The sequence below is a fragment of the Petromyzon marinus genome, chromosome 40 (assembly GCF_048934315.1).
Source record: "Petromyzon marinus isolate PM22_M1 ecotype Great Lakes invasive population chromosome 40, UKy_Petmar_22M1.pri1.0, whole genome shotgun sequence".
NCBI classification, from domain to species: domain Eukaryota; kingdom Metazoa; phylum Chordata; class Hyperoartia; order Petromyzontiformes; family Petromyzontidae; genus Petromyzon; species Petromyzon marinus.
The window spans coordinates 7,896,783-7,923,133 of record NC_133706.1 but is presented as its reverse complement, the minus strand read 5'-3'; the positions used below and the strand labels follow the sequence as shown (position 1 = coordinate 7,923,133).

At 47.3% G+C, this 26,351-nt stretch overlaps 1 protein-coding gene across 5 annotated transcripts in view; it reads left to right on the top strand.

Annotated features, from left to right (window-relative positions):
• Positions 1-26,351, top strand: part of LOC116950711 (leucine-rich repeat and immunoglobulin-like domain-containing nogo receptor-interacting protein 3) — a 164,261-nt gene that overhangs the window by 50,370 nt on the left and 87,540 nt on the right. Inside the window, exon 3 of one of the 5 annotated variants that reach the window (XM_076073074.1) lies at positions 10,848-10,935. The exons of the other annotated variants lie outside the window; for them this stretch is intronic. The gene's annotated coding sequence lies outside the window, so the exon portion shown is untranslated. The remainder of the gene's footprint in view (positions 1-10,847; positions 10,936-26,351) is intronic. 5 annotated transcript variants of the gene reach the window in all.

Here is a 26,351-nt window from a genome sequence, read left to right as displayed (position 1 = left end):
ATGCCTCTCGCTATGGGTGTGGCTAGTAAGGTGCCACCTGTACGCGTGCTGAACTTCATTCGCACTGTACGTAGCCAATCGTGCTAATTGGAGGTGCCGGAGGGGAGGACAACAAACCAAAGACAAAAATCACTTCTAAAGAATTTAGTTTCTTTTTATTTGTTCCAGTCTAGCAGCAACCAGGAAGATAACGACTGACAAATGAAGCCCAGCCCGTGACTGTGTCGAGCAGACACAGCTGTCCACGACTCGTCGACCATGTCGCTCGCATCCACGTGCTGGCCGATGCTGCGTTCACCTTGTGCCGCACAGGGACAGCTGCCACCGGGGGGGGTCCCCTGCCACGGGGCGCATCGAGATGCTACCTCACGGGAGGTGCGGCATCAATGTGCACCTAGCATGGCACGAGCGCCGTGGCGACGTCACCGTCGTTGTTGGTATACATGCTAAGCGGTGATGATGTATAACCCAGAAGCAACAGGGATGATGTATCGCACGCCCTATGCTGTCGGCTTCATTGGCTGACTTACGACGGAAAAGTCGGAAAAGTGCGGCCACGCTGCTCCGTGTTTTTTGTTGTTTGTTGTGGCCGCTGGCGCATTGATGAATCCTTGCAGTCTCTTTTCTTTCTCGCCAACCTCACCTCCTCAAGGTCATCCCCTCCGGGGCACGTGGATGCCCCGGCGTGCGCAGGGCATGTAAATGCCCCTGATGCTCGCCACTCATCGATTAGCGATGCGTCTGGCCGCTGTCATTTTACGTCAGGCCCGCAAGCAGTCCGTCGCGCGGGCAGCGGTCGTGTCATTAGCAGCGTAGAGCCGCTCCAATAGATCATTGTTTTTGCCAAATAATCGAGAGGGTTATTTTTTTTTTAGGGAAGGGAGGCCTCAGAGGGGGAGGGGGGCTAGGTGGGGGGTATGGAGGAGGCTCGTGAAGGACGCTGCTGCTACTTGGCAGTTGGAGGCTGTCGCCCTCCAGCAACAACGGGGGGCGGAGGAGCGACGATCACAACAACGAGCTCTGCGCCGGGCGGGTCAAGTGCAGCAAGTTGTCACAGAAGGGGTTACAGCTGGGACATCGGCCTCAGCCATCTCAGTCAGCCAACCCATGGCACCTGAGTCTGTCCCAAGACACTCCTGTCAGCGAGCCTTCCACGCTTCACGTGGCCTCGATGTGCACCTGGCCTGGCACAGGCGTCGTGGTGACGTCACCGTCACTTCGTGGGGAATGGCGCTGGGTATTGGCAGCGGTTAGTGCGCTGTGAGATAAAGTGGGAATATCTTGATTCGATTCCTGTCAGTGGTGAGTGAGTGTCGCATCCGAATCTCGCCCCCTCCCTCCCACACCCCTTCGCCAACTCGCGCTCACCAGCATAGCGACGTAAGGTCATTTATTTGTTACCCACAGGGTTCATAAAAAGCCTACAATGGTCATTCTTTTCGTTGCATTTTCCACATTAATGCTGACAGACTGTTGGGACAAGTGGGGCCCTGGCCTATTCATGATATCATAGGTCTTGACCAGGTTCAGTAAAGCAGAGATGTTAGGTCCTGTCGAAATTTCTCTGCGCCGGTGCTGTTGCAGACGGACAGAGAATATGCTATCTTTGCAGGACAATCCCTGGCCTGAAACTCACATTGGAGCTCCGCAAGCCTCTCCTCAGCGTGCCTGCTAAGGCGATGTTGAATAAACCTTGCCAGAACCTTTCCCAGCACACTGAGGCGGGAGATGCCCCTGTCGTCGTTGCAATCAGTACAGTCCCAAATTTTCTTTTTTTTAATTGGGGACCGCCAGGACATCATTCGAAATCTGCAGAACCTGTCCCGTGCTCCAGACGGTTGTGGTCATGTCACTTATGATGGACAGTCTGCACACACACGCTGCGTACATGTGTATGCACGTGTAAGCAAGAGACACACGCAAATACTCATAAGGTTGATCTCATAGCGCGAAATGCAATGGGGGAATCACTGTCAACGTATTCTGTATTTGTTCCGCGACGCTAATTACGGAATTTGGGAAGGCTCGTTGTCCTTCAAGCAAGCCACGGCACTATTTGTGTCGCTCCCTTGGCCTCACTCCGTAGGCCGTGCATTCACACGGCGTGGCACGCTCGCTTCCCATGTGCGTCCGCGAGCGCTTTCCATTGCACGGCATTGTGAAGCGTGCTGCTGCTGCTGCTGTGTGTGGCCAAGCAGCGGTCTGGCTGACACGCGCGTACGTACGCACGCGTGCCCTGTACGTACATACCGTGTGTAGAAAAAGGTCTGTACACGCTGCCCATGCAATGCCAGTCACGGAACCGTTGATAATCTTGGCACCACTATCATCACATTTGTTATTAAGTATAATCATCATTGACGTCAATCATTGTTATTATTCATCATTGGACCTCCTTTGCCAGTACCAAAATATAATAAAGGTTTCAGTTTTGTTGCCAGAAAAAAGGGGAAAAAACCCTAGTATAATATTTTTGGTACTGGCAAAGGAGGTCCAATGATGTAGATGCTTACCCCGAGCCCTCATTACTTTGATAGTGGCATTGTCTTTGAGCTGTGTGACGCCTTTTGGCGTCATCTGGTCGAGCACCAATTGAGACTAGGCTCTAAAGAAAGCTGTCTCTGGTGTGGACCAATCAGTTTCAAGGACAATGCATATATTTTCAGAGTATGTTTTTGTTTGCATTTGACTGCAGGTATTGTGGTTAATGCAGACATGAATCCTTGTTAAAAGGTTTCAGTTTTGTTGCCAGAAAAAAGGGGAAAGAACCCTAGTATTGTTATTATTATTACTATTACTACTACTACCATAATTTAAATGACATGCAACACAATCTTCATCATCGTCTTCCATCATAATCATATTTTAGTCATTATCATAATTTTGCCATAATTTTGTATAATTGACGCTATAATCATTATAATCATCATTTTGTACACCAGAATCACCACCATCAAATGATTGTTATTCATTATTATTGGGATTATAATTCATCATCATCATCATCCTTTGTAATTATCATTTATCGCCATTTACTACACTATAACCATTCAGCACCATCATTCTAATCATCACCATCATTATTTTATTATTATAATAATCATGTGTACTGTCGCAACATTGTGACTCAAAGTGTCGTGACACGTACACACAAAAATACCGCACGCGCACGATTCATTTCACACTTCGCAATGACTAATGCAGTTCAAACGCTAATGTTTCTAACTTTGATTTAAAGGTTAGCAGACGACGCAGTTGCTGACTTCACATGTGACGATAATACTACGCATTATTCAGTATGGGAATAGCAGGAGCAACACAGTAACGAAACATATGCATTTCAAAGGACTTCCATGACAAAGAGCATCAAGCGTATGGATTAAAAATAAATATTTACTTTACGTTGTTACGCTTGTTTTATTATGCTGCAATTGTACTTTTGATGCCGTGCCATGAGGTGAGCACATTTCCACCGGGAACTACACAGGTACCCGTGCACGACCTCTTGTGTTGTGCAACTATTTACGTGTGCTTTAAAAGCGTGCTGTTTCCCAGCCCTGCTCTAGCAGTATTCTCTCATTATTCGCAAGGGAATGCGTTCCGGAGATGCTCGTGAAAGGAACATTTCGCGGATAATGATTTTGGCCTACGAAAACCTGTCTTTTTTATGCATTTACATACGTAAATACGTAAATAAGCTGTCAAATATATGATAATAACAACGAAACATTGGTTATAATAACATTGTACATAATACATAATATTAAAGTATTCAATGATTTATTGGTTCTTTCGGTAAAGTCACGTTGAAGGGAAACAATAATAAAATATATATAAAAATAAAATTCTCACGACGTTTCGACTGCAACACAAGCAGTCATCATCAGGTGTGAAAACCAACGGCAAGAACATTTGAAAGAAGTGGCGGTTTGTTCTTGCCGTTGGTTTTCACACCTGATGATGACTGCTTGTGTTGCAGTCGAAACGTCGTGAGAATTTTATTGTTTTATATATTTTTATTATTCTATTGTTTCCCTTCAACGTGACTTTACCGAAAGAACCAATAATATGAATCACTGCAGTCACGAAAGCTTTAAATCAAAATATTCAATGAAAGTTTATGAATGAACGTACCTTGATCTCATCACTTTATCTCTCATCACGTTATCTCATCTCTCTCTCTCGATGCAGTCGTGTAGAGTCTCAGATGCGATTCGCGGATGGCCAAAATCGCATAAAGCAAGTTCGTGTAGAACGAGGGAATGCTGTATTTCTATCTTATAATGGAGTTGTTCTCACAATTCGCGGCTTCGATCCCCACCCTGTGTCAAATGACAGCTCCGGAAAATGAAGTCACAGAATTCATCCTCAAGTCACATCAATCGACCTTTTTTTTATTCACATCTGGGGCGACCCAAGTGAATTATATGTCCGGCGACGATTGTCAGTCGCACGTCAGCCAAGCCGATATTTTATTCATTCTCGTGACTAGAAGAAGCCGAATTAAGTGACGAATCAAATGTAATGATTTTTTTTCGTACACGCAGTCATTAGTGACTAGGTCGAGACTATCAACTCTCCACACTTGAGGACTCAGGTTAATTACGGGCGGCTGCTGCCCAAATTTGGAGCCAGCATCTCAGCGGTGCCGGCTCATTGCTCTGACCTCTGAACCCACTGGCCAAGCATATGGCTTTTTCATATGAAGGACAGTCGGATTACTCTCCCACTCCGAGCTGACAGATTAGTAATAATTTTAATGAGAATAATAATGTCCATCCTTTTGGCATTCAACTGCTGGAAAACGGGCCCCCTCCATGTCTTGTCACTTGTGGAGTTGTTTGACCTTACTTCACCAAGCTGGTGAGTGTGGGTTGGTGTAGCAGGGGGACCCCGGACGGGTTTAGATATCGCTCGCCACTGCTGTTAGCCAAAGCTGCGAATCGAACTCAGGTTGCTGAGTTCATAGCGTAGCGCGCTGACCACCGAGTCACCGCTCAACCCATAGATAAATCTGCCCACTTTAAACATTACGAGACCAAACAAAAAGACAAACAAACATAATTTAGCCCTACAGACTGTTGTAGTAAGTGCTGGGGGGGGGGGGGGGGTGAGCCCAGCACCACACGTGACTGACTTTGTCAACGCTTATGCGCCAGGTATTTGGTTAAGTCCGAGTTGACCGAGCTGCAGGGCCGTCTTTGGGCACCCCCCGACGCTAAACCGGAAGTGTTAAATCTGACACCGTGACGTCGAAGCGCTGGACCCCCCAAAGCACGGGGCCCGGGGCGGTCGCCCCGATTTTCCCTACCCGAGGGATGGCTCTGCCTTGAAGACGCCCAGGAAATGTTCCGATACCACTTGCTGCAGATGTTAGCGAAGGCCGGGGAAATAACTTAGCTTGCCAGGTTCATAATACAATGTGCTAAATCATTATTCCACCGCTTATGTATGTATGTATGCACAATAACAAAGATCCCCCTCCACCACTGTAAACCCATTGCACCTCTTGATGCAAATTCTGTTAACGAGCACCCATTAACGTCAGGACAGCACATGAGGTGGTGGTATGGCGAGCACCACCCCCAGCCACCTTTATCTCCCGAATGCTGTTTTGCACACTGCACGAGGTGCTGATTTAAGGCTGAGTCGACCCAGGGGAGACCCAGGGCAGTTTCACGATGCAGCTCACATTGATGCTATAGTTGTGGCCAGGAATCATGGACAGGTTGCCGCGTTCGTAGCATAATGTATGAACCACTGTCTCACCACTCCCATTTTCATATGCATCTATGCACGCAAATAGATCTCGTTTAAACATGAATGCACTTTTTGCACAGGTCAGTCAAATTCACCTCATCCCATTACCATTTCCAAGCTGCAAGCCCCATGTGCTGCACACACACACACGGCAACAATGACAACGACACATCGATAAAGATCTTCCATTCTTTGTACTTAATGTATGCAATGGGCAGACGGACAGGGCCCAGTTGATACAATCCACCCCTCTAAAAAAAAAGCGCCAATTTATCTTTGTTGACTTTCCGAGGTGAAAAATAAAATGGGTCAACAAAACACGCCGCCGTGACCGTATAGACTATTTTTTTTATTCCGTAATCCCAAAATAAATGCTGTTTTTTGTAAAGCCCCACTTTTATTTTCTACCCCCATCATCTTCTCAAAGGTGTCCTGGCCCCGGGTTTTTGATCACGATTAACAAAGCGGAACACTTCTCTTCAGCCCTGTCTGCCGATGTTCGTCATTTTCTGGCCCTGCTGTGCTTCACAATGCTGAATTATACATGGGAATGGCGGGCGTCGCCAATATAAAGGTACCGGATGGAATTGAAGCGGTCTACTGGGTCTGCTGCCCTATCTGTGTGATATTTTGAGTGCTATTCCCTCGTATAAGTGGGTGTTTCTCGAGGCATTCTGATTTCCCCCCATAAAAATAAATATGAACAGAATAGTGGTATTTGTGCCATTCTTAGGGCACAAAGGCTGATAAATAGGTATACTGAAACACCTCCGATTAGAACGGCCGGTTACCTATGGTGCGAAAGAAGTTCAACATACATACATACATTCATATACTGTATATCCTGCAGCTTTCCTCTGGCACAGGGGTGATGCGAAATGGTTCCAAATCGAAATGTTTGCATCTCACGGCGTGGCGTCGATAACACAGAAGCGGCAACATATTATGTAAAATTAAGCAAAGAATTGCCTCCGACCAAATCACCTGGAATGCGATCAATCTCGTCAGATACATGGGAGCTAAGCGGGGTCCAGCCTGGATAGCGCTTGGATGACCCGATATTATGCATGGCAGGTGTTGTAGGCTGTGAAGCTACGCGGGTTGGGCATAAGAGGCCTCGCAGCAAAGTCCATGCTCATACCAGAGTTCTACAATTCTTGACCGATATTGCGCGCCTTAACCAAATTGCACTGATCGAGCGTGGTCACAATGGTTAAATATCAGCCATGAGGCACGTGGCGTGGATAGGCTGTCATCGAGCAGTGGATTGATAAAAGGGCTGTACGTGAACGAGAATACAAAACATATACATACAAAGCGAGGCTTTATTGAAAAATCTAGAGCATTGACTCTCGGCGATAGATTGACGCGTAAATTAGTAAATTAATATAATTAATGGGCCACATTGTGATGTGCGAGTGCGGGTTCCTCATTGATCGCTATAAATCTAAGTCCGTTCTCTCCGTCGACCTCGTATAGTTTATGGACATTTCGTGTCAGGATTTCCTCCTCGGAGTTAGCGATGCATCCGACGAGTCGGGCTTTACAATCTAATTTGTCGCGTCGATGAATAATTCAGCGGCAGGGAGATAATGGCACGTGAGCAACCGCGGCGTTTTGAGATGATGAATTAAAAAAAAAATATGGCATGGTGCTCGCACGGCACACTCTGTTCACGTGGTTAATTACATTGCGCGAAGGCTGCACGCTTCCGATGTTTTTGAACAGGTGAAAAGGTCGTCAAATGATGTCTCTTGCATGTTGCTCGCAAAAAAAAGGCAACGGCCGGAACTTTTTTTGTTCTCGCTTAACACGGCACGTTCGCGGACGCGTGAATCTTTTTAAAACGGTCCGTGTCGTTCAGCTCTCCGATTCGTTGCCTCGCCCTTGCCACGTGTCGCTTCGGCACAATCCCCCGGTCGTTTGTCGCTCCCGCGGCCCTGGGCTTGAGTTCCCGAAGAAAAATTCCGGCTCGTGGTGTGAAACGTCGGGCATCGACACGATACATCGGACGGGGCGGATAGCTGTGTTGTTTACACTCTAGGCAACGCATTTTTTTTTTGCGCCAATTGTTGGAGGGAATGAATTAGTTCACGGTCAATCTAATTTGGGCTCTCGTAGATTCGTATTGACTCTAATGATTGCAGTGCTTGGGTGACTGCGAGCGTGTGGGTGCGCATACGATGTGGCCTTGTACGTCAGTGTGCCTCACATAAAAGACTCCCAGAGCTTCATACGACGTCTATTTGATGCTGAAAGCAGCCGCGCAAAAAAGTAGAGGTTTCTTATTTAACAAGCAGGCAAAGGAGAACACAAATAAGTCGAGGGGGCTATGGGAAGGGCGTTCAGTTTTAGGCTCGTTTTAATGCCTTTTGGTTGCATTACTAACGCTTTCCAGGTTTGAGTCTGAAATGGAAAGTGGGTCCTTTAAAAAAAAACAAAGAAGAGTCAAAGGGATTTATTTCTCAAATGAGCATTGAGGCGGTGCTCATCTGAGTATATCCATAGGACAACCACTGTCGGATTTCCCACAAAGTGGTACCTACTTTATCGACCCCCCTCCCCCCCTGGCGAGATGATGGGTTGAGTCATCCGCTCCCCCCCCTCCCCCGCCCCCCGTTCCCCAACCGGAATGTGAACTCGCGTATTTCCCGATTGCGAGTCGCTCGCTCGACCGCTTAGCACACGGAATGGAGCACTCTGTTTTCGCCGGCCACGGGAGGATCCTGCTGCTGACAGGTTGGCCTCACTGATCTGCGCTGCACGGTTAAGGAATTGCAACAGATCTGAATTATTTCTAGGTTTGGATGTGAACAGGCAAAGGTGACGGGGGTCGCCCTTAAAGGTCCGTACGTTTGTGCGCGCGTGGGTGCGCGTGTGTGTGTGCGCGCGTGTGTATGCGCGTGGGTGCACACCTGATCCACCTGTGACTTCAAGAGGCATTTTAAATCGGATTGGCACCGGAATTACTTTGCATGAGCCGATCATGAAGGGCACGGGGGTCTATTTAAAATCCTTGACCCACCTTCAACGTTTAAGGCTTAGAGTCTATATGAGTCGGCAATATATTCTGGCCTCGTCCGCCGGCCCTGGCTTGAACAAACAACGATAGCATTCAACAGCAACTCTTCGGCCAAATCTTAATCCCGATTCTATCACAGAGGTGGACAAACGGGTCAGCGCGCTCGTGATTCTAAAAGGCACGGCATTTGACATTCACAGTACAAGCCCCGTGGGTGGAGAAGTGAAAAGAAAAGCCGAAATAAATAAATGTTATTCAGGTTTCGGAAGCTTCTCATGTGCGATGAGTTTGAACTGTGAATTAACTCTAAGCCATGCCACAGGTGACGTTTGTGAGAGAGAAGGAGGTGTGTGTGTCTGTGTGTTGTGCTGCCGATGCGGTAGTGCAGCTCTTGGCGCGCTGCGCAAGTGAACCCAGCGTCCCGAGTTCGATTCCCGCTCACGGCCAACACCAGTGGCGATTATCTGAACCGGTCATGGGCCTCCCTGAGGTCGACTCAGCCTCAAATTAGTTCCTGGTGCGGTGTGTAAACATCGCCACTTGGGAGACAAAGGTGCCCGGGCGTGGTTGCTGGCCACCCACCCCCTCGTGTGCCATCCGGGCCTTCATAGGTGCTCGCTAACAGCACTTGCCTCTACAATCCATTGAGGCTATAAGAGGGGGGGGGGGGGACTGTGTCTTCGTTGTCTTGTGTGCTGCCGATGCTGTACCTTTGGGTGTAGGAGTGAAACGTGGCGGACGGGCAGTATAGGAGAGGTCCCGCAATACGCTGAGAAAGGGACCCACGGCACCTTGGTCGTCGCGAGAAGATTGTCTTGTCCTCCAACTCTGTTATCCCCGCATTCCCTGATGGCCTCGGCCTGGCTGCATCCACAGAAATTCCTGTTATCCGCAATGCAGATCGCTCTCATCATCAGCAGCCATATGGCAGATGAGAGGAGTCGTGGCACGCAGTTTGTTTTCTGATTACCCGCATTTATCCACGGCTCATTAAATTGCTGCCAACTCCTCTTACGTGCAGCTATTTAGCGGATAACAGATGCGGGTGCAGTCAGGGCAGGTAATGGGTCTGGACCGCCCAGTAGATCTAAGGCGGGGGAGGAGCTTCACTCCGTGTGTGGGTCTCTGTGTGTGTCTCTGTGTGTGTTTGTGGGTGTTTGTGGGTGTCTGTGTGTGTGTCTGTGGGTCTCTGTGTGTCTGTGAGTCTCTGTGTGTGTGTCTGTGGGTCTCTGTGTGTGTTTGTGGGTGTCTGTGTGTGTGTCTGTGGGTCTCTGTGTCTCTGTGAGTCTCTGTGTGTGTCTGTGGGTCTCTGTGTGTGTTTGTGGGTGTCTGTGTGTGTGTCTGTGGGTCTCTGTGTGTCTGTGAGTCTCTGTGCGTGTCTGTGGCTCTCTGTGCTTGTTTGTGGGTCTGTGAGCGTGTCTGTGGGTCTGTATGTGGCTGTGGCACTGTGTGTCTCTCTGCGGGTCTATGTGTGTGTCTGTGGGTCTACTGAATGTGTCTGCGGGTCTTTTTTGCTCGTCTATGGATCTATCTGTGAGTCAAACGAATGCAAAAAAAAAGAAGATGAATGCTTGATTCCTTTTTGGAGCGCAGTCAGATTCAAATGTTCACTCCCACTACTGCGTTCCGGGATCTTCCGGCCCATTTCCACCACTGGGTACAGCCCTGAAGTTGCTTGCTCAGGACACTGTTGCCAGAAGGGCCTCCACGCGAGGGAGCTCTAAAGGGTATTTGGCCTACTCTTCCGAGTTAGTCAGAAGTCTTGGAAGAGGTGGGAGAACCACGTCCATAGATGTGTGTAGCTCCACTGCGCACGATCAACAGCCAGATTAAATGTGTGAAAGAGACAGATTCACTTCTATGGAGACTACTGCTGCCTTCATCTGTTGTGGATTGATTTTTGGCCTTTCAAATGGAGGGTTGTTAAAAGAGGAGGGGGGGGAACCCCAAAAGATAAAACGATCGATGGCTGAAAAATCTGTGCACACAACTAATGTATTTATTGACTACAGACACATAACTTCTTTAATATACATTATTGTGCTTCTATAATGTATAATTCCAGGTTGGTCGACTTCGAGGGATGCTATTTACATTCACAGACGTCTTCCTGGCTTCTGAGTGAAAGAACTCTGCCCGTACGCTCATTCCAGGTAATTCGACGGTGTTGCTCTACAAAGAGCGATGGGGATGCTATACAGCCGATGCATAATTTAGTGGAGGTCATTCTTCGGAGGACCGGGATGAGAGTGTGGTTGACCCCGCAGTGGTTGAAGTCTTCACATTCATTCCCGCACACCCTTGAATCTCATCTCAATCTTAGTCTCCCGTAGAGGAGGATAACTCTCTGTGGTGGTGGTTTGTGTTGTAGAAATCCATTGCTTATTCCCATTACCTGCTGACATTGTGCACCAATGGAGTAGACACATATATATACATGATGGGTGTCAGGGTGGCGCAGTGGTAACATTTGTGACCCACAGCCAGAAGGGTCTGGGTTTGATTCACGACTTTGGTTCCTCTCTGTGTGGAGTTTGTGTTCTCTCTCTCTCTCTCCTCCCCCTTCCGCATGGGTTTCCTCTGGGTTCTTCGGTTTTCTCCCATGAGCTTTAAAATCAACTAAAACACCTACGCGAAATGTACTGGCCAAACATCACAATGTTTTTTGTGCATATCACTCAAGTGGGATTACACAAACGTTACATCGCCCCCTCCCCCCCCACAACGCACCCCAAGCCCCTGACTGCAGAAACACTTTCCTGGGTTAAACAAGCGTAAAAAATTAAATTAGAACAAAAGCATGTCAATAAACTGTGTATACACGAATTCCACGGTTGGCGAGTCCGTGGTTGGCGAGGGCTTGCTGTATATGATGGCCTATTTGCTTAATTCTACAATCGTCAACTCAGGGTATCTTAATAATCTCTATGCTAACCTTTTTTTGAGGGAATCTGGTGTTGATATAGGACCAATTTTTTTTTTGCGCAGACTATGTAATGCGTACGTTTGCAGTTTATCTGTGTGATAAACACAAGTGACATCATCACATCTATCCCTCTATTTAAGGAACGAAACCGGATGATTTTTCCACAAATCTGGCTGTCACCTGATGAAGCTAGTTGTTATTACTGGCGAAATGTACTCAGATTGTAAATGCTGTGGATTTGCTCTCCAACACACCGGTGCGCTGTACTAGTAACGAATTGGCATGTTCTGTTTACGTGACAACCCTTAATAGTTGGCTGTGTCGGGTGGTGGCGGGTTTAACGACACATTTATGTTCACGGGATTTATCCCCCAAAAATATAGATTATATTCTTAGCTCTTTCGGTAAAATCACGTTGAAGGGAAACAATAAAATATATATAATTTTATAGTTTCCCTTCAACGTGACTTTACCGAAAGAGCTAAGAATATGAATTACTGCAGTCACGAAAGCTTTAAATCAAAATATAAATTATGTGAAACACGGCGAGTTAAATGCCTCAAATGAGCCGTTGTGCTCACCTACAATGAAAATGCGAGTGTGGGAATTATTGCTGACAAAAGAAAAATAACAAAAGCATGTATAGTTCGCTTTCTACAGCAGTTGAACGTGTTCACAAAATTGCAACAATGACGCTCATACAGTAATGGGAGTGGAATAAAGGGAAAGTAAATTGTCAATCGCAGATGCGCGTGACGATTTGTTATACGGTGGTCAACAAAACAAGTTTCTGATGCAAACAAGGCACGTCGTTAATATCCACGTCGGAGTCGCGAGCGGCCCGTGTAGGCATGCGTCCAATTCTCCACACCCTTCCTAACTCTCCTCGCATGCAAAGTTGTTGTCATGCCCTCTAGAAAGGAGGCACCTAATTGGGATCCAAGCCACTCCTCCTGAGCAGCAGCAGCAGCAGCGATATCAGAGGCAAGGTGAAATCTCACTGAGGTGATCGTTCATCTGGGGGTAGGGGGGGGGGGAAATAAAAATTAAATCACTTGGGGGCGAGCCGGTCTGGCAAGCAGCGAGGGAATGGGAATGGGTTGTCAAAAAACAAACGAGGCCTCCTTTCACGGCTCCGTTGCTTCGGGGGAACCAAGGGCACCCTCTGCCTGAACAAAAGAGGACACTCCATCACGAAACTTTCCGCGCCCTCTCCCCGTGCGTCGCTTCTGACCTCGGCGGTCGCTGAGCGGGCGGACGACCAGCGGCGCCCTCCGAGGCAGATTGCGACCGTGAGATGCATCCAGATTTCTTTTTGAACAGGGGTAGTGGAGATGTTACGGCCGGAGCAGTATGCAGGGTCATGGCACCGATCCGGTACTGGGTTTGAACCTGGGTTTCTGCCAAACGCGATTAAACCTTGTTCCTATTTCAAGACGACTGCAAGTTGCATGGTTGGGTCCCGTTCGCTTTTATTTTATTTAAAGAGGCGTAGCGCCGTTGTTTTCAAAGACATTGTACTCACCGCACAGAACCGTAGCGACACGACCACGCTCTATGATAGCTGGCATCAAACTGTGCCAGACGCCCTCCCGCATGGCCTTGTGGGAGCCTCGATACCGATACAATTATTTTATTTTAGTTTGTCTTCCGGTTCCTTCCCATCGGAATGGGAAAGGGTTAAACAGGATTCTCAAGAACTGGATAACAACCCATCAAACACGGAACATATGGGCCATTGTTGGCCCAACGTTTCCAACCGCGTGTCAACGTTGGCCCAACGTTGCATGTTACTGAACAACAACTGTACACATATCCCGTGATGTTAAGTTTCGTTCGACTGCGAAGGATTTTTTCGTTCTTGCTGTATGGGTCTCCAACGTGTCTTGGGGTCGCACCGCGCGATGTTTATAACGATGCCCAACGTTTCGCTCCGCATACTGGGAGCTTCTTCATGAACGGTATTCACACTGATATGGGAACTTCTTTACTTACACAAAAGCGCACGCGGTTCTTATCGTCGCCCCTGCGCTATCTTCCTTCCATTATGCACCTTACTGATTTCAGATAAATCGCTTCTTGTCAGTCACTGGCTGTGGAAACGTTTTGGTAGCCTGAAACAAGAGCGAATACATTATTTTAAAATTCATCAGCTCCCAAGATGGCAATAGTAAACCCCTTTTTATTGGTTGTTTAATGTTGTTTTCCGTGCCAGTTTTAATAACTTAATGTTAACACAAATGCAGGAGCTGCATACGGTTTCTGCAGCATAGGAATATGTGAAAGCATCCATTAGATCGACTGTATTGTTATTCAATGGAAGGTTAAACAACAAACACTGTGCCGCCTTATAATTCCTAAGTGCTGATGTTCACACACCACATTTGAGGCTGAGTAGACCTATGAAAGGACCAGGACAGGTTCAGATACCATTTACAGCTTGGATTATAATCTAGGTCACTGGAATCGTAGCGTAGCGTGCTACAAATTATACCACCACTGCTCATGCACAAGCACAATAGACAAAGCTCCCCCGTGTATCCTGGACAGACTGTTGGTGCTACTGCTGTTGGCAGTCACAGTTTAAGGCTGGCATGCTGAACGGAGTGGTGTGGCCAGCACCATCTGGCTTTATCTCCTAAGTGCTGGTGTTCACACAACACAGCAGATACTTGAGGCCCACAGGACAAGTTAAGATATCACTCTACACTGAAGTTGGCCCTGCGAGAGAATGGAAACGCAAGTCTCTGGGTTCATAGCACAGTGCGCTAGCCACTACACCACTTCTGCGGCCAATACACAGTATATTATTATACATTTACTTGGGAGAGACGACTTAACTTTTTATTCCGAATTGACGTTGACCAGCGTGGTGAAGTATGGAGTGGGGAGGTCCAGCCTTCAGCGGTGGGATGGCAAAAAACATCAGTTTCTTATATGTGACTATACTTTCAATAAGTAAATATGTAGTGTGTTATTTTTCAAGCATATGCAACGGCCAATAGTGGATAATGCTGGCCCCTCAGAATGTAATGCACCTGCTTGGCTTTCTGCAAGCGGTTTATAAACACGCTTCGTCTGCGTTAATTGCGTTTGACCTTCACGGCCTCCGCTCCAAAAGGTCATCATTATCAGTCCCGCTATTTACTGTCCTCCTCCCACTTTGGCCCGAGGCTTGTTTGTAAACACCGCTTCTCCGTTAAACTGGGATAATTTTTTTTGGATTAAGGACCACTCGTGCGCGCGCGTGTGTGTCTCCGTCTTTGTTTGTTCGATGTGCGGTGGAAGTGGGGTCGGAGGGATTTATGTACGTGGCCTGTGTACTCATGGCTGGGCTCTTGGATAGATGCCGAGGTGCCTGCCTGAATTGCAAGGGGATTCATGATGTGTGCCCGGAAGCTGCCGGGCTCGTTACTTCACCGGGGTTGCCCCCGGTCCTGGATTTTTTTTTTTCCCAGGACTGACCTCTTCTCTTAGGGAGGTAGCTGCGCTGGGAAATTTGCAAGTCATCCCAGGACATTTTACAGCACTGGAGACAAGGCATTTCCATGTAGTGTTCCCTTCTGAGATGTTATTCTTCTTCTTCTTCCCATGATATGTCCCGGTGTTATTTACCTCGGAGGTGGCATCGCTGCTTCACGCGAGCCCGACGCGTGAAGCCCAAGTTAAATGGTGCAATCTTGGCTGCCCGTTAACTTGAATGGCGGACTAAAAAACGATGCGCTAAAGCGCTGCAACTTTGTTGCGTTTGTTTTGCAATACTGAGCATACACAGACGGCCTCAACTGCTCACGACGTTTTTTGTCTTAACACGTTGTGACTGCCGCGACCGTGGTACACAGGACTTCCATTTGCTTCATTGGCTGTGCTTTATCTGTGATGCTTTTGTCGTTTTTGGCGACCCAGGTCGCTCATGAAAATGAGACACTCTCTCTGGGTCTCTTCAAGTCTCACACGTAGTGAAGCAATGAAACAAATATAAGCTTGACATTTTTTACCTGACACATCAGCCTATGCAAGTGTTGATGGGGGGGGGGGTCTTAGGTTTCCTGCTCAATGCACTGAGACATTGGTGGTCAATCACAGACCCTGCGGTCATGTGCTTGTGGGAAGGGCCAATCGGATGCAGCCAGTGACGTCACTTGGCTTGCTCCAGCTTAACAAATAGATGTGTCTCTTTTAAGATAAGCAGGCCTGACTTGATCCACTTAAAAAAGTGTAACATAAGGAAAGAAGACTGCCTCGGGGAACACGTCAGTTATAGCCTAGTTGGCAAATCTTAATGTGCTTCAGTTTCAGAGTGACTTAAATGTGAATTATGTTGCTGCTTGTATGAATATTTAATAAATATTATCTTTCTAATGTTAAGTCAATGGCAGCGATGCTCCAGCGATGTGTTCACGGAGCACTTAAGCATGTAGGGCATCTGTGCCTAAGCGAGTGCTTTGAGAAATTGGTGGACACGAGATGAAACATCTCACGTGCAATGCCGACCACTTTGATAGCGCGGTTGAACAAGGCCTGGTGCCGTAATTGCACAGGTTAGAACCGTGTAGAGTGTACCTTTCATAACATTTACATGAGATGCTAATTTTTCACCCCCACGTAAATGACACGTCACGTTCCAAGGGTATCACACTCCGTTATATGGTAACTTCGGCATATATCGATACATTCAGGCCTCATTCCGTGCAGGAGGTAGGCCCATTTCCTTGCTCTCTAAGGCGGCTGATCAAATTGTGGCTGTTAATTAAACGCTAGATCAGCTTGAGATAGCGAAATCAGGGTTGAAAAAGTTTAATGCAATATAGTTTAATTGTATGAAATCGAATAATAACCATGAATATATAAACGCAATTTTTTTGTTACCAGTTAAGGCCCACTTCAGCTATGTAGCTCCATTTCAGAAGTGATCTGGCCACAATAGCTCAACGAAGTGGCTTATCATGTGACTATATACCATCCATATACTGTAAACATACGTTGATTCTAAACGTGGAGGGAAAAACCCACGCGGCCACGGGGAGAGATAAATGCAAACTCCAAATATACAGCAGGCGTCCGGGTCGGGATCGAACCCACGACCTCCTGTATACCAGGCGAGGTAGTTAACATCTCACCGCCGCAATGCCCACATTTCAGACCCCCCAAAGTCATATATGTCGTGGAAGTTGATTCGCCATACCTCACAACGTTGGTCATTGGTAAGGGGTCAAAGTTTGGAGGGGGGGAGGATGAGGACCAGTGCTTTAGATGTCACCTGCCACTGATGTTAGATGTGACCGGGAATGAAACTCTGGTTACTGAGCTCATAGCAAAGCGATATTATATTGCGCTCCTTGGAATATAGCGAAATAAATATTTCTTTACAAAAGTGCGCATGTTGTGGTCATTCGTTGAAAGCACTTACAGCATCAAATCACTTTATTAAATGTTGTTTCCAATTAATTGGAGCTTAATTGGAAGGACGTTAAACTGATGTTGCCTATGATTGCACATGCACGACTGTAAAAGTGACGAGACATTACACTTGCACAATTACTCAAAATAATTACTTGCCTATAGACGACAGATAGCAGCCACTTTCGCTTTGTTAGACATTTATGTTAACCGTAAATAAATTAGAATTTTGCAGTCCATCAATCCACTGCTGGATGAAGGCTTGCCAACATCGCGTCGGTCATGGATACCAGATATCAGTGTGGGGTTTGGTGAAGGGAGGCTGGCACCCAGGACTGATTGAGATATTATGCGCCACTGATATCATAGCCGTGGCCAGGAATTAAATGCATTTCAGTGGGTTCATCGTGCAATGTGCTAACCATTGCGCCACCACTCCCCTATAATGTATTTATTTGCTGTAATTAAAATATGTAATTTATTACATCAGCTTGTTCACAATTTGTTTCGAGCATTTTCTCCCATTTTCATCAATTATTGATTTGATAAAGACTCCTAACACTTAAGAGTAACGAATTTCCTGCTTTAATTTAAACCTGGAATTCAATTATTTTGCAATGGCACTTTGTAAATAAGAATTGCGTGTTTAGAAATACAGAACGTGTCATCCCTTAAGTGGCTTTGAGAATTACAGTCGGGAATTCAGAGTAAAGCTCAAAATGTAATTTCCGCGTGATCACAATCGCGCTTTACAGTGGGGAGAGAGGTATGCATTTGCCTGCGAATTATTCCAATCTCCCAACCAAGTAATATTGTGACACAGTCAATTATATAATTGTGCTATCACTTAATAATTTCCAGCATGTCAACCGTTTCATTTGCCCCAATGTTTGCCATTAAGGGCGACTTATTGTCAACCGTGAATAATTTAAAGTGTCCAATTTCGGCGCCTCCTTCGCAAGTGTCAGCTCCATCCTTGAAATTAGTTCTAATACAGTTGTGATGATGGTGCCAATTAGTTATCCAGAACAGCTTCACTGGGTTGAAATACTGCCTTTTGTCAGGAGGGTTCTAAACTGGGGTGTTTAGCAAATTCGTATATTTTTGTTAGTTTTTTTATTGAACAAGAGCCCATTGCAACGCATAAGCAATAGGGGAAAGAGGTACAATTATTTCGCGGACTATAAGCCCGAGGCCAGGTGCCTACAGGCTAAGCACATCCGTGACAAAAAGCTTTACAGCTCATCTGATTCCTCCACTACAAATACATATTCTGATTCTGAAGGGGAGGAAAGAGTAATTGGGCTCACTGTCCCCTACTCACGTAAGGGTAGTGGTCGGGAATGTGGTAATTTTAGGGGAGGGGAAGCAGAGGGAAAGAGGGGGGGAGGGGGCAGGGAGAATACACTCAAACAGAACCACAAAGTAAAATAACGTAGATGCGCTGAGTGAATTTGTCGTTATTATGGAACCCCTGAGGCCACGAACCCGCAACCCACTGAGATGATGAATAATGAAGTACAGCTTTGCTTATCTGATCTTCACATATCCGACCTTCACATATCCGTCCTGGCCAATTCACTTCCCACACCCAGTGGAGTGTTTGTGCATTGTGTAACCGTCATCTTCTATAGACGTTCGCATATCTGACATTGTCATATATCCACCTCTAAACCTCGGTCGCCAGCGAGTCGGATACGCGATGTTGTACCATTTTTGCGTACTGGGGTGGCCTCGTGATGTCGATGGATGTCTTTGGTCAGGCAACGCATCATCAATCATCGTTTTTTAATGACTAACCACAGCCATACTGATGAGACTCAGAAAGTTTCAACCAGTCAAGGGTTAGCTTGCCTGAAAGAAAAAAACATTATTGGAAAACAATGGAGTCAAGAGCTCAGTTGACAATGTCACATATCTGACTCGCTCCGGATATGTGAAAAGGTCGAATGTGTGAACATCTCTACAAAGATTAGATGGGTGGGCATGGAGCGATGGGCTGTGGGTGGGAGGCTTGAGCTCATCATTTGTTTTAAGTCCTCCTCTAAACCTACATTTCTATGGACCCCATATTTAATCGTAGCAAATGAGATACATTAAAATGTTGCATGTCCGACGTTGTACGGGCATGCATTGTTGACAGTTACACCGTCCCTTGCAAATATGCTACCGATCAAAAGTAGAGTGCAGACGGCTTTTTTTTTTTCATTATTCAAGAGTCAAATACAGAGCGTGCACATCGCGGGAGGAAATAATAAAAAGCCCGGGGCCAGGTGCCCTCGGAATAATGACCGGCCAAAGGTGGCTGGGAGCTCACTGGAAGGGGGAGACACGGAGGAGAGAGGTAGAGAGAATGTAACCAAACAGAACCAAACAAACAAAACAACACACACACACACGCCAACTCGAGTTAGTAAATTCGTAACAGATCCCCTGGAGCAACGGCCACCACATGATTACCGAGAAAGTGTCGTGTCAAGAGTTCATCCCCTCCACCCGCCCCCCCCCCCCCCCCCCCATTTACCTGTCTTCTCACGCTGGGTTTAGTAGAAACCGGGACCATCCAGCCTCATACTCCTCCAGTTCCTTCCCTTTAAGTGTATTATCGAGGTGCCCCGTTCCCGCCAGGGTATGGAGAGGATTGTGCCATAGTCTCCAGGAAGGGGGTTTGTGTTATTTTTTATTTTTCCAATTGGCTAGGATGGTTTTCTTTGATACGATGTTGGAAGGTTTGCAGTCGATCGTGCTGATGTTTTGACGCCCCGCTTGGCCTTCAGGCCCCACAGAGTTGAGTCAATTGAGAGGCTTAGCTCAGTGCCGACGATCCAGTCGAAATAATCCACGATGTCACGGTAGAATTTTGCCACATCGGGGCACATTACAGAAGGCGTGTGGGTAGGTCTTAACCGTGCCCATCGAGCAAACTGCTTTAAACACGTGAAAACGCTTGACATTGCCGGGATGGTTAAGTGGGTCCTGCGGATACGTGACGGGCAGATGTGCGATGTTGTATTGTAATTGGTTATTTTGGAGTCGTGAAAAAGACTTGTACTCATGATAATAGCTTAGCACCCACCAATCCAGCAAGATATTGGGCACCAATGTTGTTGTTATTTACTCGCATGGCAAATACTCACAAGTACTCACAGGGAAGTCCATCAGCCTACTTTCAGTGCCGCCGTCTCCTGGTCACGTTGCTCGCAAGCCCAGCACTGCGCTCTCACCCCATCACGACCAGCAAACCCTAACCTTCACATCGGCGGGTCACAGGGGTCACAGGGGTCACAGGTACGTATGAGCTGTATGTTGAACCGTACGTAGGCAACTGTGCTAATCGGAGGTGTGGCGGAAGGACAACAAACTAAGCGTAAAAATCATCTGTAAAGAAATTAGTTTTCAAACGACGTTTTGAAGTGCATAGCTCCAGTGGCTTCCTAATATTGGAAGGAAGACTGTTTCAGACGGCCGCAGAAGCACATCTGAAAGTGCGCGATGCAGCGTGTGAGGCCATGGGTTTCTGTGTGAGTCTAAGGGTCTCCATGTATGTTCAACTTACTTCGTTCGCACCATACGTAGCCAACCCTGCTTATTGGACGTGCGGGGGAAGGACAGCAAAACTAAACACAAAAAGCAGTTCTAAAAAACAAAATGAGTTTTCAATCTCGCTTTTAAAAGGGCACGTTTTCAGTGGCTTAATAAATAGGTTTGAGGCAATGGGCCCCACCACACAAGGGCAACCATTTCCATTTCCAAAATTGTGAAGATTATCGCGGGATTTGATGACAAGGTGTTTACGACGGGGTGGGGGGGGGGGGGGTTGACAGGCAATACCGCCGTACCAGAATTAAGATATTCCTGTAGGGATTTTTTTCAAAGACTCTAAACTCCTCTTGCTGTAGTGGCAGCCTCGAGGTGGCCGAATGGAATGAAAAAACACGGCAGCCTTTTTCTGTGTTGCGTCCCCCTAGACACGCCGAGGGTTTACATCTTCCTTTTTGAGTCACAGCTGAGAACTTGTTGCGCAAGGTCAGGAAATTAACGACAGCTTCGTTAGCAGAGATGTCGGCTTCAAAATTAATGTCTCGCAGCAACCTTCCCCTCCACCCCATTTTTTTGGTAATTGCCTTGTTAATTTTAACCTGCCGCGTTTAGTTTTAAACTCCGAAGCAGCAAAAAAGGCCACGGGAAAGGGTCTGGGGTCATTTTTTTTTCTTCCCCTCCCAGAATTCAAACTTTACTGCACTTGATGCTGCTATCTGCAGACGCCATTGTTCATTTCCTTGGAGGTTCCTCGTGCAATCCAGCCGTGCAAAGTTTCCGGTGTCCGACTGCATTAGGCTGTGAAGTGGCGTGAGAATAAACACGTGGACGTTGAGGTAAGGGTGCAGGCCTTCAATTACCTGTCCGCGCCACTGCCGGCGGAAGGGTCTGCACTAGAGGGAGCTCTAGGCGGGACCTCTAAAAGGGTATTCATGGCCTACTCTTCCACGTAGGCCAGACATCATGGCAGAGTACCCACACTTCACCCCACCGTACGCCACCTCCAGTGTACCCATTTATACATCGGGGTGGGCACATAGGGGTATGTGGGAGGGGGGGGGGGTTGATAAAACTTGCACCGTTATTTCAACTGCTGCACCAGGAGATGGAGTTGAACCGGTGGCCTCTGGTTTGCAAGTCCGGTGCAATAACCATTACACCATGGAAGCATCGTGTATATCGATGCGAGTAAGTAGCAGGGTGGTTCACACACAATGGCACCTACAATTTCATCAAAATGGGTTGATATACATACAAGTAGAGTTCATGGATGTGTGGCTGCGCGGATGGGGTGCCACGGTGATGATATATTAACTATCTCGCCTTGGCTTCGATCCCGACCCTGGCACCTTATATTTTGAGTTTGCATGTTCTCGTCGTGGTCAGATGGATTTTTCTCCGGGTTCTCTGGTTTTCCCCTCCACATTTTAGAAACATGCGTTTAGAGTATTTGGCTGCTATAAATGTCCGCATTGAGCTATAATTTGTGTCCAGGCCCCTTCTGAAAAAGAGCTACACAGCTCAGTGGGCCTTACCTGCTAACATAAAAAATATATTAAAATAATAATAGATGTGCGTGCTCTGTTTTGTGCTGTGTAAGCTCAACACACGCGGTTCTCGTTGAGTCATAAGAGCAGTCCACCGGAACTTCCCGACGCCTACGATCGAGGGCATTGCCAGTTTCAATCAAAACCTCGCTGGGCTCAATTTGGATGTTGAACCTCAGAGGATTGCCAGCGTGGCGTCTCTGATGCAAGGTTGAGCCGGCTCAGCCAACCGGCAGCCAGAGCTTGTTATTTTAAATCATCTCCTCCGACTTGCAACAGGATGTTCCCACTGTTACTGCGCGGACGCACTTCATACTGCGTTAGTGTTAGGCATGGGACTTGATTAGTTATTAATGAGCATAGATTACACGAAATATCTCGCATTGGAGGTTCTTCTGCCCTTGTTCTTGATAAACAGGCCGTCCATGAAGGGAGCATAATTGTTTTAAATGGAATTCTAATCAGATCGCTGTTTTCACTGTGCATCTGAAATGCTAGCAACGCATTCCATTTCTACTTGCGCTGCGAGGACGACCGGAGTGCACGTGATGGTTTATGCTACCTGACGAGATCAACAAGGTATTGTAGTTCATCCGTGGCAAGCACTTTGTGTGTAATCAGTGCAACTTCATAATGCATTAATTCGGCAACCGGAAGCCAATGCGGCTCGGTGAACACTGGACGGACACGGTCGGATCTTGCAGTACCCGTCAGGACACGTGCCACGGAATCGTGTACACGCCTGCAGCTTGGTAATGTTCAGGGGCCCGCCACCATAACGAAATCACATTGTGATTGGACATCAAGCGAGGTGGTGTGTGAACAGTGAGGTTTATATGGATGAGACCTGCACCATCAAATTCGCACCCTGCCAGGTGTGTGCGCGCGTGCGTGGTTTTACTGTCCGAGCCCAAACTGCCGTCTCAATTATAATTCCTTAATACATTGACGATGTCTAGGTGGATGCACTGCGTGCGTCGGTGCGTGTATTGATCACAAAACATAAATTGAATCAACCAGGCAGCCCCGTTGAGAATTGTACCAACCGACGAAGCTTGAGCTTCGAGCAAGTTGCGTGCGTCCACAGAAATGCTCAGATGAATATGTGGATTTGTGAAAATTCGAGACAATGAACAACAACACAACAACAACAAATATATAGGATAGGCGACATTTCGAGCAATGGCCATTCTTCACGGCAGAGAAGAGAAGGGTTTCGGCCATAAACGATGCCTGTTACATAAGTATTGTTATTGAGGGCGGCTTCATTCATCAATTGTATTTTATTTGTGCTCGCGCACCCGTTGCCCAAACGCAGTAGCACACCAAATTTTTTGGGGAGGAGAGATTCGTGAATGCGCATCACAAAATCTTGCTGCTTCGGATCGATGGGCAGTAACCCCAATGGAGGCAACCAACCCCTGGCTTGAAAAACAAAGGAACTTTGGCTCTTTCCCCTCCCTGCCGCTCCTCTTACTCCGCGTTACGGGGAGGGAGGAAATCGTGGATGCGAGCGTTAACTCTTCACCCCCCCCCTCCCCCCGGGTACTTAATTTTTTGCTGATTAGTGCCAATCAATCAGCCACAGCTATCAAGAGGGCATTTTCACTCTCACAGTCTTCGATACCAGGCAGGGCCATCAATTGAGCGCATCGCATTAACGGAGCCGCCCCGTCCGCTGATCTGTCAGAGCGTGAAAACCCCACGCAGTTAACGAGGTTCCTTCCCTCGCTTCCTTCCTTTCATTCTCATCTCATGCCTGCCGTACGCATTCTCACGGCTGGCTGCGGCCGAAGTGGGTAAGAGGGCACGGTTTTCTTTTTGTTGTTGTTGTTGGGAATATCACACGCGTCGCCATTCCGCACTGCTCTTCCAAAAATCCTCGCCGCTGCAGGAAGACGGCGTTGATTCTTTGAGCTGAGGTTGCCGGCTTGTTCCACCTCAACATGGGTATCATCCTTCAGAGCAGCGGGTCTCCCCTGGCCACGCGCGTGTATAATGGACTCTTCCACCTGAGGCCCTTAATTAGACTGCAACGATTGTGTCAAGGTGCAGGGCTGCGCACGCTTGTTCATGGCACTGCTGGTTAGAAGGGCCTCCACCAGAGGCAGCTCTATAGGGGCTCCCCCCCCCATCTGGAAGGTATTTAGGCCTGCTCTTTCGAGTTGACCAGACGTTCTTTGAAGAGGTGACTGTGCGTGTACCCGATTGTACTGCTGCGTGGGCAATTGGCGGAGGGTATGACGTCACGCGATTTTGGGCGATTTTTGACCCCCCCCCCTTCGTCACACGGCGTCACAAAAAGTCAGACCCCCCTCAAATATGACGTCACAAAGCTCTGCCCCCCCCTCCCAAAAAAATAAAACATCATTCAAATCGCTTTAAACTATTGTCATTGCAGTGCGTATTTAATGTGGCGCTGCACTCTGATGTTGTAGGAGAAAACATTTATTGAAAAGTCTATTTATTTAAGTAAAACGTGTTGTCTATATTCATTTAAAGTAGCGCATTTTGCTGTGACGTCACATTTCTCAAACCCCCCCCCCCCTTGTCACACATCGTCACAAATGTCTGACCCCGCCCCCCCTAGGTGCGTGACGTCATTTATGGACGGCCAATATTTAAGAAACTTGGAGCATTGTTTCAGCTGCCGAGCCAGGAGAGTGTCCTCTTATTTCCTTCATCAACCTGTTTATAGGGTTATCGGAATATCGGGTACAGTAATATAGGATTCTTACAGAGAGGTTTACCTTGTGATCAAGTGGTAGTGCCTCATGCTGATAACCCCTATTCCCGAGCCTATCAACTTTCCGGAAAATATAAAGTTAGAAATGAAAGCCTGTACTCTATAAACGTATTCTGTGAAGGATATACACACTTTCAAAATGTCAACGATTAGAATCTAAATCCCCGAATACCTTATCTATGAATGTATAGTTATATAAGCGCTAAGAAATATGCATGCATATTTTATTGACGATGTATGTCACGTATTTACACCATTAAATATTGCTTTGAAATGCAATACTATTTAGCAGGTTGTGCATCGAGAACACTCTCGTAAAATTACACATTCCTCGTACGAAAATTACGATTGATGATGAAAACTAAAACCATGCAACATACGCGTGTGGCAAGCCACGCGCTCGTACTAATGTACAAAGGACAGGGTAGTTTAGTTGACATAATGGGAGGGGGAGATCGCTGTTTGCATGAGTGTGTGCCTTTTGGGCCCGGCTGCTGAAAGCATTCAGCCCCATTTGTACATTTAACAACAAAGTACTAAGCTAGCACTGATGCACCGAGGGATCTGGCAAATGTCCCTAACGAGCCCCCAAAGACTTTTAGCCCAGGTGCCGTGTGCTTAATGCAGCCCCTCTTTACAGCGCGGCTGTATATGTGCGCGTGATTGTTTCGGCTCTTTCCTCCCGCTTGTTTTCCATATTGGGGATCTATTTCATTGTAGGCTTGGTAGCAGCGGACGCGGGAACCTTCAGACGGATCTTCAGGACCGCGCCGTTCGCTTTTGCAGGATTTTACCGTCGACGCGCAGAGGTTTTCTCCGATGCGTTTTTTTTTGGGGGGGGGGGAGCGGCGCGTTTGTGCCTTGCGTTGTTCGGCACAACGTCCGACGTTTCGCCCCACGTGCCGGCCCCGGCAGCTTCCTCGGAAACTCTCGTCCTGCGTTCACGCAAGAGCGCACGCGGCTCCTGCAACAGTCTCGCATGCTTTCTTCCGTTCGTCATGCAATCGTTTCAGATTAATCGCTGGTGCCTGCCATTGACATACATGGGCCGTGGATTTTTCAGGAAGCCTGCGGACGTGTGTGATGGTCGGAATTGCGACGACGTGCCGTAGTTCGTTTGCTTGCTTAAATTACATTTCATGAGCTCAAACATGTGCATTGGGCATCCCTACAATCGCACGACCCTGTCAAGTCTGCCACGTTAGTTTACATTTAATTGTACATTTTTCGCTTTTTATCCCCGTAAATGTACGCTACTCTTTGTGCTTTTCCAGATGTATTTACTCGGAATAATGCAGATATTGTGTTCTCCGGGCTGGCAGCGAGGGATGGGGGGGAGGGAGGGATGTGGGGAAACACACACACACACACGTGTTGTGCCGGGTCACACAGCAGAATGCGTCGACGAAG